Source organism: Centroberyx gerrardi, chromosome 23 (assembly GCF_048128805.1).
Source record: "Centroberyx gerrardi isolate f3 chromosome 23, fCenGer3.hap1.cur.20231027, whole genome shotgun sequence".
NCBI classification, from domain to species: Eukaryota; Metazoa; Chordata; class Actinopteri; order Beryciformes; family Berycidae; genus Centroberyx; species Centroberyx gerrardi.
Genome location: NC_136019.1, coordinates 1,056,209 through 1,068,573, shown reverse-complemented (window position 1 = coordinate 1,068,573; position 12,365 = coordinate 1,056,209). Strand labels below are relative to the sequence as shown.

Sequence of the window (12,365 nt, the reverse complement as noted above, 5' to 3'; positions counted from 1 at the left end):
TGACTGTATGATGACATCTTGTCAAACTACCACAGCAAAGTGCTGTAAATGCTACAGGGCCAAGGATACAGGGCCAACTCATGATTTTCATTACATGGTTCGTCTAAGTAACTCAAATAAAAATAGCAAGGAACTGAAGCTGCATGTAAATGTCAGAATGTAAAGTCAAATTCATCAAGCATGACATGGGTTTGATCTTGTGTACTTCAGTCCATTGGTTCTGCAGGCTGTGTCCAGCAGACAGCTGCAGGTAGGACTGTGTGAACATCAGGCAACACAACATGCATACTCATGAAGTTGGTCCATGCTGTGCGGCTTCAGTCAAGCTTGGGAGAAATGTAAACATTATAAGATTGAATGAGCAGATATGCTTAGGGAAACCTGCCTAGTAATAACAACAGTGATGACATCTTTATCTTTAATACAAACTTAAGACTGTCAAATTAGTATCACTAGTCTAACAACGTCTCACAATGGAATAGTGACATGGAAATTAGAGTTGCAAGCAAATGACTTCTAGCAACTACTGGCTGAATACTTAAAATATGTATTAATATTATAATATTGACTGGTGAGTAATCAAAAGTTGACATCTAAAAAGTATAGGACAAAAGGACTGAATTAAAAAGTGGCTTACTTTGTGATTAGTAAAAATGTAATTAGTTAACTATTTACTACTGTATATAATAAGTTCAGTAGAGGCTGGTGACTTGGGATGGTGGGTACATACTATACATGTATGGAAACGAACCGTTTGGAGACAGCAAAGCTTGTTTCATAAATTGTGTAAAACATCATTTGAATCTAAAACTGATTACAGACATTGTAACCAAATCACAGCCGTGCCAATATACAGTATAACAGCATGACCTTGACCATCTCTTGAAAACGGGGGCTTGAAATTCTGGCCAGGTGCAATACTGACTGTATATCATCCTCTGGTCAAGGACTTGGTGTTGGGACGGAGATAGTCAGCATCACTTCTATAAAAAGCATAACATGGTTAGTGATTTGTTACTGGCATGTATTGAATTCCTTGATCTATAGTATTAAATTATGAACCCGTTATTCTAAATTAACCATAATTTACCACCCAAGACTTGTGTACTAGATCGCCTCCACTTGTGCCTAATGCTTCGTTAGGCCAGGGGCCCAATAGAATATCTGGAACTGAAAAGAAGAATGTTCTTCCCCTGGATTTGTCCTCTCTTTACTTTATTACAAACAACATTTTACTAACAAGGTCAGGCAATCGCATCGTTATTGCTTTACAAAATCTTGGTTGTAATAAAGTCAAGGAAGTTGACATCCAGTGTGCAGACATTCTCCATTTGAATTGCTCCATTAAAAAATACATTACCATCCCTTTTTCATAAACCTTGAGAGTGATGTCTACATCAGTGTGCAGCAGAATTGTACAGGTTAAGATCTCTTTCTTCTGGAATAAACAGATGGGCCACTTTTACCTAGATCTGTTGATTGGTTCTTTGCGAGCAGGAGTTTTCTGCAATGAGAGATGGCATGAGATATCTAAGGTTCATTTCTTAAGCAGATAATAAACATTAAAAGCCTGTCTTGGTTTAAAGCCCACTCACCACGGCAAGGTGCAGGCTCAGAGTGGGAACACAAGACCAGACAAGGACAAGACAAACCCAGACGAGACCAGTACAAATAAAAACATGCAAAAACATTCAAAAACATGCAAACATGCAAAAACATTAGTGTGCATCTTTTTGGTATGCAATAAAGAACAAGTGCATTTTTTAATCAAACATTTTTTTGTGTGTGTTCCATAAAACAAACTCAAACATCAAAAATTCAAACATCAAACTGTGCATTTAATAAAGCAATTTGCATAAACAGTAGTGAAACTATATACAAAGAGGGAAAGAGGTCTTGGATGAATGGGCTGTTCCAATAGGGGACTAATGTTCAGTAAAGACTTGTGCTCCGTGGTGCAAGCTCCAAGTATTACTATGAACACTGGCTTCCTTTTGGAGTTGTAAGTGTTCAGTAAAGACTTGTGCTCCGTGGTGCGAGCTCCAAGTATTACTATGAACACTGGCTTCCTTTTGGAGTTGTAAGTGTTCAGTAAAGACTTGTGCTCCGTGGTGCGAGCTCCAAGTATTACTATGAACACTGGCTTCCTTTTGGAGTTGTAAGTGTTCAGTAAAGACTTGTGCTCCGTGGTGCGAGCTCCAAGTATTACTATGAACACTGGCTTGTTGGGACTGTCTTGTTGGAGGATGGTAAAGATGCTCAAGATGTTCAGCTGAGAGAGTTGTTATAAAAAAAATAAAAAAAAAAGCCTGTACAAAAGTAGATGACATGTGACACAGAATGCATACACACAAATAATATACAGATATATAGGACAAACAACATATAAAAGGAAACTGATGTGGTCAGTATACAAGTATATACTAGTATATAGGAAACACTGATAAGTAAACAGAATACACATAGAAATACACCCAGACATGCTGTACATATACAAATAACAAACTACATGTAAACGTGTACAGATGTAAACAGAGAGAAGCTCAGAGATTATGGAATTTAATATAGTGTATTTAAGGAGATTTAAGGATTTAAGGACAGGAGAAATATACAGGTGGTCATAAATATACACACAAACACATAAAACACACAACAGACACAATATTTACAATGATAAATATAAGGTCACTCACATAGATTTATTTATCAATAAAACAAACCTCTCAGTTGTGCATGCTGCTACTGGTGGTGAAAGTGGACCAGCTTGGTGAATTTATGTCTAACAATGTCCTTTGTTAGCTTCTCTGTTTCGCGTCTTGCCAAGTGGTGCATCCTGATTTTGCAGTACATGGAGGATGCCATTTTCACCAAACCATGCACATGGTTGTCTTCCACAGTGGTTTCGAACATGTGGTTGTGCAGCTCAGGAAACAACATCTTATCAGCACTGTAACTTAGGACTTGATTGATGATGGCTGATGTTAAGCCATGTCCCTGGGGGAGCTTGCCAGAGGTTGATCTCAAAATCCTTTGAAAGCAGCGTTCTGACTCTGTGCAGATGGCAATTATCCCTGGTGATGGTTTTTGCAAACCTCCACGATTCTTCAAGAGAAGGAAGGGATGCACGGTGGAATCAGAAATCAGCACTTCAGTGCAAGGCATGCAGTTGTGTTTTTCCTTGAGCTTCTTTACCACAAAGCCAGCAATGTAGCTTATGGCAGCCTCCTTGTACTCGGAAACAGTATCTACATTTGGGCAGAGTTGATAGTCATGGTCAGGCTCTACATGCTCCACAGGCTTCAGGTCAAACCTACGTGCGGTGTTTACTGACGCAGGTGTTGCCTCCAAGATGCTGGTATCGTCTCGGAGGAGGCAATTGCCTGTTCCTGTCTTCACCTGTTGCTTCACCAGAAGACGTTTATATGCAGCTGTAAATTGTCTTGCAGTTGGATTGTTGTTGAATCCACCGCGTGCTCTGACAGAGGAAAAGAAGAGCTCAAGGTGATCTTGGCTCAGCTTGTATGTGAGGAGGTATCTGCATTGGGCATTCGGTTTCTCAACCAGGTCATGGAAAACATTTTGAATGCTTCTGGAACTGGCAATGAAGCCAACAACACATGTTTTTCTTTTTCCAGAATGCAATGGAATGCCTTTGTCGTTTTTAAGTTCCAAAAGGGACTTCTCCGCTTTTAGCAGGATTGACGCTGCACGTTCTTTGTTTGATGTCCTCATGGGTGCTTTGTATCCCTTTCCCAGGGGGTTCCTGCTGTTGAGAACATCAAAAGCAGCATCGATGGTCCTGAGGAAGTCCACTGTCTCCTCACATCCTCTGAACTGTGGTAGATGGAGCTGTGTGTTGCAGTACTCCAGAGCATCCGCTACACTGCTGCTGAAAACTTGAGCTACAAGTTTAACCTTCATCTTCTGTCTCTCCCAACGTATGTGTGCCATTTTCAGCTTGTTTCCAAGTCTAAGACCTTCCGTCTCTTGCAGTTTATTCAGATCCTCAAGGTATTGCCACTTTATTTTTCCTCTTTCAGTTTGAAAGGTACCTCCTGCAGCCAACGCATTCCTGAGCAGCTTCAGCATGTGGCACACATCCAAAACTACATGGACAACTTGTGATGGATCTGCAGGATGTGGAAATGAGGGTCTCATGGCATGGACATCCAAATCAGCTCCCAGGGCTCTCAACATGGCAAAATGGCATGATGGTCCATCGCATGTTAAGGAGACTGTACGAACTCCAACATCATGAAGTCGTTGAAGGCATTCACTGATGATGTTAGCACGCTCTTCTCCAGTCAATCCATCAACGAGGAAGTAGGCCACAGGGATTTTCCAAGATTCATCAATGGCAACAACCATGAGGACCAAGGCGTCTTTGGCTGGTGGTAAACTATCATCGACAGTGCCACAGCCAAGGTCCACATATCCATGGAATTTCCCGGCAGAATATTCCACATGCTTGCGTATGGCCATTTCATCCACCATGAGGGCACACAAGGTTTCTTTTCCCTCTTGTTTCCTATCCTTCACATGAGACTCGAGAGCAGAAAAGGCAGGTTTTGTAAATCCTGGATCTGCAGAGATGTTGCTGTACCAGGTCCGGATGGTGTCTGGGTGGGGCAAAACAAGGTCAAAACTTTCTCGCACATAAGCGTAGGCTTTGGCAGAATAGAAGTGCAGAGTCATAGCAAATGACCGCAATTCCTCTGACACTTTGGACTTTTTTCCTTGCTCCACTCTGGTAAGGATTTCCTTTGACACTCCACTAAAGGATGTCTCCAACATCTCTGCACAGCCTGTGGAAATTAGCATTTTCTGCTTCAGCTCACTGATGACCTCAGACAAACTGGAAACTCTTTTTTTTAATCTTCTGGTCTTTTCCCTCTCCAATTTCAATTTCTTTCGACAAGTTTGCAGTTTGTCCTCCACTGAATGCAAGTAACTCCCAAACTGACGCTTCAGTGATCTGGGAGATTCCATCACCATGTAGTTGTGCTCAGTATGGGTGGATGTTGCTACTGCATCCAAAATATCTTGTCCCTCTGAATCTGATATGACAGCTATATCATTGTGATGCAGGACAACATCTGGCACAAAATTTGTATCATGATGCAGTTCCTGCATCACAAGGATGTTGCTGTCAACATCATCCAAGACATCTACTATATTTATACATTCATCATCAGCACTCACATCATCATTGTGTGAGTAACTGTGATCATGTGCAACTGTGAGTGTAGCATCACTTACCTCTATACCTACCGTTTGTTCCTGGCATGTTGTTCCATCAACGTCCATTGTCTGAGGGGCAAGGTAGGTGAAAATGGTGGGGACAGCTGTCGAAGTCAGGCGCTTCCTCCCACTGATATGCTCAAAACACTCCTCTTCAAAATGGTTGGCACATATCCTGGAGTGATGTGTTGGTTTCCAATTCTTGCGCCTTACATTGTTGATCCACTGATGAAGCCGTGCCCTGTCACCAAACGGAAAACTGTGGAGAAACATAATGTCAGTTACGATTTCTTTCTATTTTTTTATATTGATGTTATCTATTTGTTTAGTTAGTTCAGTTCTTCGCTTCATTTTTTTTTTTTTTCAAAGTGACTATCTATTGACTTTGATATTTTCAATCTAAATGAATTGAATTAAACTACAAAGTTACCAAACATTATTTTTGTTATGACTGGTTCATTTATGCTATAGTAGTAGCCTACATTTACGGCATGATCTTACATGGGTAACTGTTAAATGTTTAAATATTTCACATTTCTTGTGTAAGGTGCTATTTGTTCTATTATGATACATTAGGGCAGAACAGTTCTTGGAATACCACAGTGGTTGTGTCTATGGTAGATGCTGCATGAAACTATAGTTTATTTCATAACACTGTAGTACTGCAGTTAAGTTTCCAACACACTATAAATGCCACAATATATAGTGGTAATATTTTTCTGTATAGGCTACTATAGTAAATACAGCCATCATTCTTAATAAGAGGAACTTGCAATTACTACAGCGCAATGCCGGAGTGGGTACTCGGGAGAACCGGGAAGATTCCCGGGCTGACAATTGATCCCACTACCTGCTGAAGTACCCATAGTGTATTAAATGTGCAATTTTAGTTGGTTATTTTTTTGTTTTTTTGTTTTTTTGACTAACTTAACGTCAGGCCAGGACAGCACCAGGACTGTTGATGATCGCATTCACCGATGATCAATGGTAAATGACCGCTTGACCAGCAACCGCACTTACAAAGGCTCTTGTGTTATTGCATGACAATATTATTTATTTTCGTTATGGACTGATGAAAATGCAACATACGAACAATTTAAAATACATTTGAACAACGAAGAAAAACGAAAAACTTTTTATTAAAACAAGCTTTGTAGATCTGTAGCCTAGGTGACATTTTTCAATTATATGAAAGTTCATGCATTAGAAATATCACAGCGGCTCTAGTTTAGGCTACTTCATTGATTTTTATGTGATGAATAGCTAATTATTTCTAAGCATGCCTGATTAAAACAGTTCGGGGAGATAGCATTGGGGGCAGCACACAAGAACGTTAAAATATGGTTCTGCACCTGTTCTTCTGATGGAAAAAATAATGGAGTGGAATGATGTGGTATATACTAGGCTATAGTATTTTCAATATATAGGCTTCAGGAGTATTTTTTATATCAACTTTTTATTACTTGCTAGTCGCGATTATATGTCTTTAATCATATTCTACCAGTCTTTTGGCTACTCATTCGTTTTGGTTAACTTTTTTAATGAGTAGGCTACTACCAAGGAGGTTCTATATTACTACATATAAAATGTAATTCAAACTAGCAAGCTTAGCTACAACCTGAAGCTGTAGCTAGCTAAGTAATGTTAGCTCAGTCTTTATTTATTATAAAAAATAAATTAATACATAAGTCTATAACTAAGTCTTTAATAGCGTTTCATATTATAACCATACCAGTACAGAGGAACCTTAGGTCCTTTGCAGTCTGATCGGTTGATGCAGTTGTAGGCAACACAAGACGGCATCTTCTTGTCTAGTCGTGCATAAATCTTGCTGGAAAGGGACTGTTTCTAGTCATGGTCAACTTATAAAGGGGCTCTTGGCGACACAATGCCCATCCCCCACACGCGGCCACTTGATGTGCACCTGCAGGCACCTACTTACTGTACACTGGACTCCAGTGCTCCCAGACACCTCCTTAGACAGAACCGTTGCTTTGAACCAAAAAAGGTAGGATTTTAGGTTCATAGAAACCTGTCGCCTACAAAATGTGCACTGCATGGTGTTCATTATATTTTTTCACAAAATTCCAATCAAAACAATAAGACTTAAGACTTAAGCCTACCGCCATAAACCTTGTTAAAACTGTTAACTAGGATTACTCTAAATACGGACATTTTATATGGTAGATAGTATGTCTCACAGACATTGATTTTACATAGCATATAGGCTACTATATATTTCCATTAGCTTGTGTAAAGGTTGAATTAATGCAATGTTCCCATATACAGTATGAGAGTTCTTGACAGATAATATGGTGTTCAATAACGTTACATGTAAAAGTAGTCAATGAAATGTTTAAATCAGTATCTGCACTGCAAAACAAGTACTATAGATTAATAGTTATAGACAGATGGATGGAGAAAAAGGCAGACAAGCACACATTAATGTATTAAAGTCCTTTCTCATTATCTTCTAGTTTGAGATGGCTACCACTGTGGCACAGAGAGAGAGAGAGAGAGAGAGAGAGAGAGAGAGAGAGAGAGAGAGAGAGGCGTCAACAAAGTGAGTCTATAGCTGTGTCATTCAATGTAAATGAGTTATAAAGATTGTATTGACCAAAAAGACTGCATCATTGTTGGATAATTTGTTGTAAATTTGCTGTGTTGCCCTTCATGAGAGAGGATAAATGTTTAAGTGTGGAATCTCAATTTGATCAGGTAAACTCAGTAGTAGGAACTTTTATAATATTATTTTTAATCCACAGACCAAAAAGTATGGTTGATTGGCAGCAGCTACATCCGGCGTGGGGAAGAGAGGGCGAGGCAGACCATGGGTACCAACCTTGGACTGGATGCTCGGGTCCAGTGGTTTGGCTGGGGTGGACTGAAGTGGCATCAACTTCTCCCCTTTTTCAACCGGTCCCTTGAAGGAAGAACAGCCCCGGATGTCCTGCTGATTCACTGCGGCAGCAACGACCTGGGGAAGATCAAAGGTGTCGAGCTCGTCGCAGCGATGAAGCGGGACCTGCAGCACCTCCACCAGCGCTTCCCGAGGATGAAGATAATCTTTTCTTCCATCTCGCAAAGACGCCGGTGGAGGGCTGCTAATCCGGGGAGGCTCAACAAGGCCAGAATATGGGTGAACAGTGTGATGGGTGCTTTTGTTCGGGATTTTGGTGGGAGCGTGGTACATCATCCTCGCATAAAATTTGACAGCCCTGGCCTCTTTCTGGGTGATGGAGTTCATTTCACCCCTTTGGGAAATGATATTTTTTTAGATAGCATCACTCAGTCCCTGAAAGCTGCCATCTGGGGTAGGTAAAACTGCCTCTGAATCTTGTGAGTTTTTTTTTTTACTGTTCTTTAGAGTTCCAAGTGGACCTGGCAGTTTTTCCAACCCCAGATTGTGACTTTACAGAGGTTTATTTATTCAGAAAACAAGCCCATAAATAGGCCAGGGAATAATTCTTTATGTGACGATTAACAATTGGTCACATTTAAAAGGGGTTATAAATATTTCATTTTTTTAAAAATAACATTTGTACTCATCACACTGTTCACTCATATTTTCACTGTTCTTCCTTCATTATCCCTCTCGCTCCCTTTCTCTCTCTTGCTCTGTATCCCTCTTCCCCATCCACTCTTCCACTCCAGCCATACCAACCCATGGTCTGTCTCGCTCTCTTTTCTCTCTCCTCCCCATGTTGGATGTAGCCAATAACGGTTTACGTTTGTATTGTTTATGAACAGCCCAGCACCTTGAGTTACATTGATAGTAGTTATTAGTTATGCTGTTCAAGTAAATGTTATTAAATTATGTTCAATTAAATTGAATTATTAAATACATTGCATTCTTGTTTTTCAGTGTTTGGGAGTATTCAATTGTTAATGCATAACCTCTAAAGGGTATGTTAAAGTTTATAGTCCAGTTATGCTGCCATCTGAATACTTTAAGTTACATCAACAAATTGTTGTTGCAAAGTCTTTTTCTTCAAAGGAACTACTAACTGCTGGGTTCACATATATTTAGTAAAAGTAAAAACAAGTATATTTCCTTTAAAATGTAGAAAGTCTTAAATGGAAACACCCAAGCAAAGGACAAGTACCTCTTAGTAAAAGACCTTAGTAAAAACCCTTATAGAGGCAGTGGTGAGAAGGAGGGTCAGGAAACTAAAATCTACTAAACTAAAAAACTTAACTAAACTAAAATCTCCCCTTACAAAAGTTGAATAGGTTATTTACTATTTTAAAATTAAGTTGGAAAAAAAATCTAGATCTACATGTTGACACTGAATTAACATTAAGTATTGAGGGGCTGAGGAATAGGAATTTTAGGAGATTCCTTCTCTCTCTGCTCTGCTCTGCTCACAGCCGCCCCTCCCCCACCAAACTGTCCGTTCCACACTCCCAGCAGCAGCTGCTCGCTCCCGACCTGCTCACTTGATGACGAGAGCGCGACTGGGCTCGCTAGCTCGCTCGTGGGCGCGCTAATCCTGGCGGGAATACGTAAGCAGACACTACTGCGCATGACCCGTGGGCCGCACATCACGGAAGTAAACCAGGAAGAGAAAATTTTTTTTGGCGTATGCGCTGGGTGAGCAGCTTACGTTCAAATGAATGGGCGGCCATTTTTCCGTTCATCCTCCAGTTAATATAGAACCTCCTTGGATGACACGCAAATCCGTGAAGCGCTCCATCTTTTCCCAAGCGGCCAGCTCGCAAAGCGCTCCCCGTGGCACGGCGGACGACAACCGGAAGAGTGCAGCGGCTTCCGGAGACGGCAGTGCCGTGGGAATGCCTGTGAGAAACGCCTACCGTGACCACTTCAACAACCTGTGAATGAGGCTCACTTTGACCGATACAGAGCATATTGCTAATGGGTCAGCTCATTACCAATCTTCTCTGTATCGTTCCAATTTGATGAAAAAAAATGGGACGATTAAAAAAAAAATTGGAACGCTACAGAGAAGATTAGATGTCTGGGTTGGCCCATTACCAATCTTCTCTGTATCGTTCCAATTTGATGAAAATATTTGCCATTTGTTGCAGACAAAGGAGACGTGACATTCAGTGACACTCGGAAATTCTGGACTTTGGCGGAGATTCTTACAGTATTCCTGCATTCTCTTGAAAATGTCTTTTATTTTGTTACCCAGGTGGGAGATTCATGCTGCATTGACTGACGCTGGGAAATTCGGCATTTTGGCGGAGATTCTTACAGCATTCTCTCGGAAATGTGGGTTTTGTTGTTGCAGACATGGGAGACGTGTGCTGCATTCAGTGACACTGGGAAATTCGGGCCTTTGGCGGAGACTCTTCTGTCTCCGAACCTTTGAAACTTACTCAGCGTAACCGCTTTGCCAAACGTGCTTAAGTTCCTCTGTCTCCTTGCCCCCTGAAAAATGACCTGAACTATCTGGTAATCTGTCAAGGACACTTGCCCTGGCCATCTCAGCAGCCTGAAAAGGTGGGAAGCTTCTCTGCACTCAGGTTTACATGCTTTGTCCTATTCGCAGGTCTTTTGCAGTAGCAAAGGAAGATTTACATGCAAAAACTTGTGGCTGTGCACTTTTCAAGGTGAAAGGGTTGCTTGCAAAGTCCCCTCCCCCCACCCCCAAGCCTAAGGGGTAAGCCTGGGATGTAGGCAGAGGGGCCTCGCTCAGAGCAGCCCTAGGGCGTGTCCCGGGAGGGGATGGGCTGGGCTTAGGGCCCGAGTGCAGGCTCAGGCTTGGAGGCCGAGCTGGGCTCCGGCCCCTCTTCCAGTGTCTGTGCCACTCTGGTCTTGCCCACTTTGTCAAATTCACAAACATACCGAAAGAAGTTGCCATTTCAAACTAAACTCATCTAAGCAGAGGTCTACAACAGAAAGAGCTTCTCCCCGCAGACGCTAATGGGTGGCGCCTAGTGAAAAAGCGCCTCAGCTGTTGCTCCGCGTAAAGGGGGCCCTTCTGCCCGGGGGGGATTAAGTAGCAGGCAACGTTGGGGGTTGAAATGTACTTGCCCAGGCAGTACATATGATAACATTGGATCGATACAGAGAAGATTAGCATGGCCCCTACGAAAGGATGACACGCAAATCCGTGAAGCGCTCCATCTTTTTCGCAAAGCGCTCCCCGTGGCACGGCGGACGACAACCGGAAGAGTGCAGCCGTTCCCCGGAACACTGTAACACGGCGGACGAGAACCCGAAGAGTGCAGCGGCTTCCGGAGACGGCAGTGCCGTGGGAATGCCTGTGAGAAACGCCTACCGTGACCACTTCAACAACCTGTCAATGAGGCTCACTTTGACCGATACAGAGCAGATTGCTAATGGGCTTTACGGTTCGCTCATTAGCAATCTTCTCTGTATCGTTCCAATATGATGAAAGAAAACAGAACGATTCAAAAGAATTGGAACAATACAGGGAAGATTAGATTCATGGGTTAACCCATTAGCAATCTTCTCTGTATCGTTCCAATTTAATGAAAAAAATGGAATGATTCCAAAAAATTGGAACGATTCAGGGAAGATTAGATTTATGGATTAACTCATTAGCAATCTTCTCTGTATCGTTCCAATTTGATGAAAAAAATAGACGATACAAAAAAATTGGAACAATAAAGGGAAGATTCGATTTGTAGCTTACCCCATTAGCAATCTTCTCTGTATCGTTCCAATTTGATGAAAAAAATGGAATGATTCAAAAAAATTGGAACGATAAAGGCAAGGGAAGTGTTCCCATTTGTCAGTAAAAATGAATGGAAATGTATTGCCATTGTCAAAATTGTGACACGGTGTCAATGTGCTTGACGTTTGGCACACCCTGAATGGTGACAATTGGGAACAATCCTGACATATGGGAACGCGCCGCGCCAACGTGCCAGATCCTAAGGGGGGCGTTTGCACGCCACCATGACAAATGGGAACAAACCTGACATACGGGAACGCGCCAGATCCTAAGGGGGGCGTTTGCGTGCCACCATGACAAACGGGAACATTTTTGACATTTGGGTCAATATTTGTGATATTCAAAAGTGTGCCAAGTGTCAAAAAAAAAAATTGTAACCAATCTGTCCAAATTTGACAGGGGCTGTACAACTACTCAATCCTCACACCATCCTCACTTGATTATTCCAAATAAACC

The 12,365-nt window shown here is 41.7% G+C and overlaps 1 non-coding gene across 1 annotated transcript; it reads left to right on the top strand.

Moving 5' to 3' along the window:
- The first annotated feature begins 11,234 nt into the window (after positions 1-11,234).
- Positions 11,235-11,341, top strand: LOC139919846 (U6 spliceosomal RNA). Its single transcript, XR_011785010.1, has one exon. It is a non-coding gene; the product is annotated as a U6 spliceosomal RNA (small nuclear RNA).
- Positions 11,342-12,365: the final 1,024 nt, after the last annotated feature.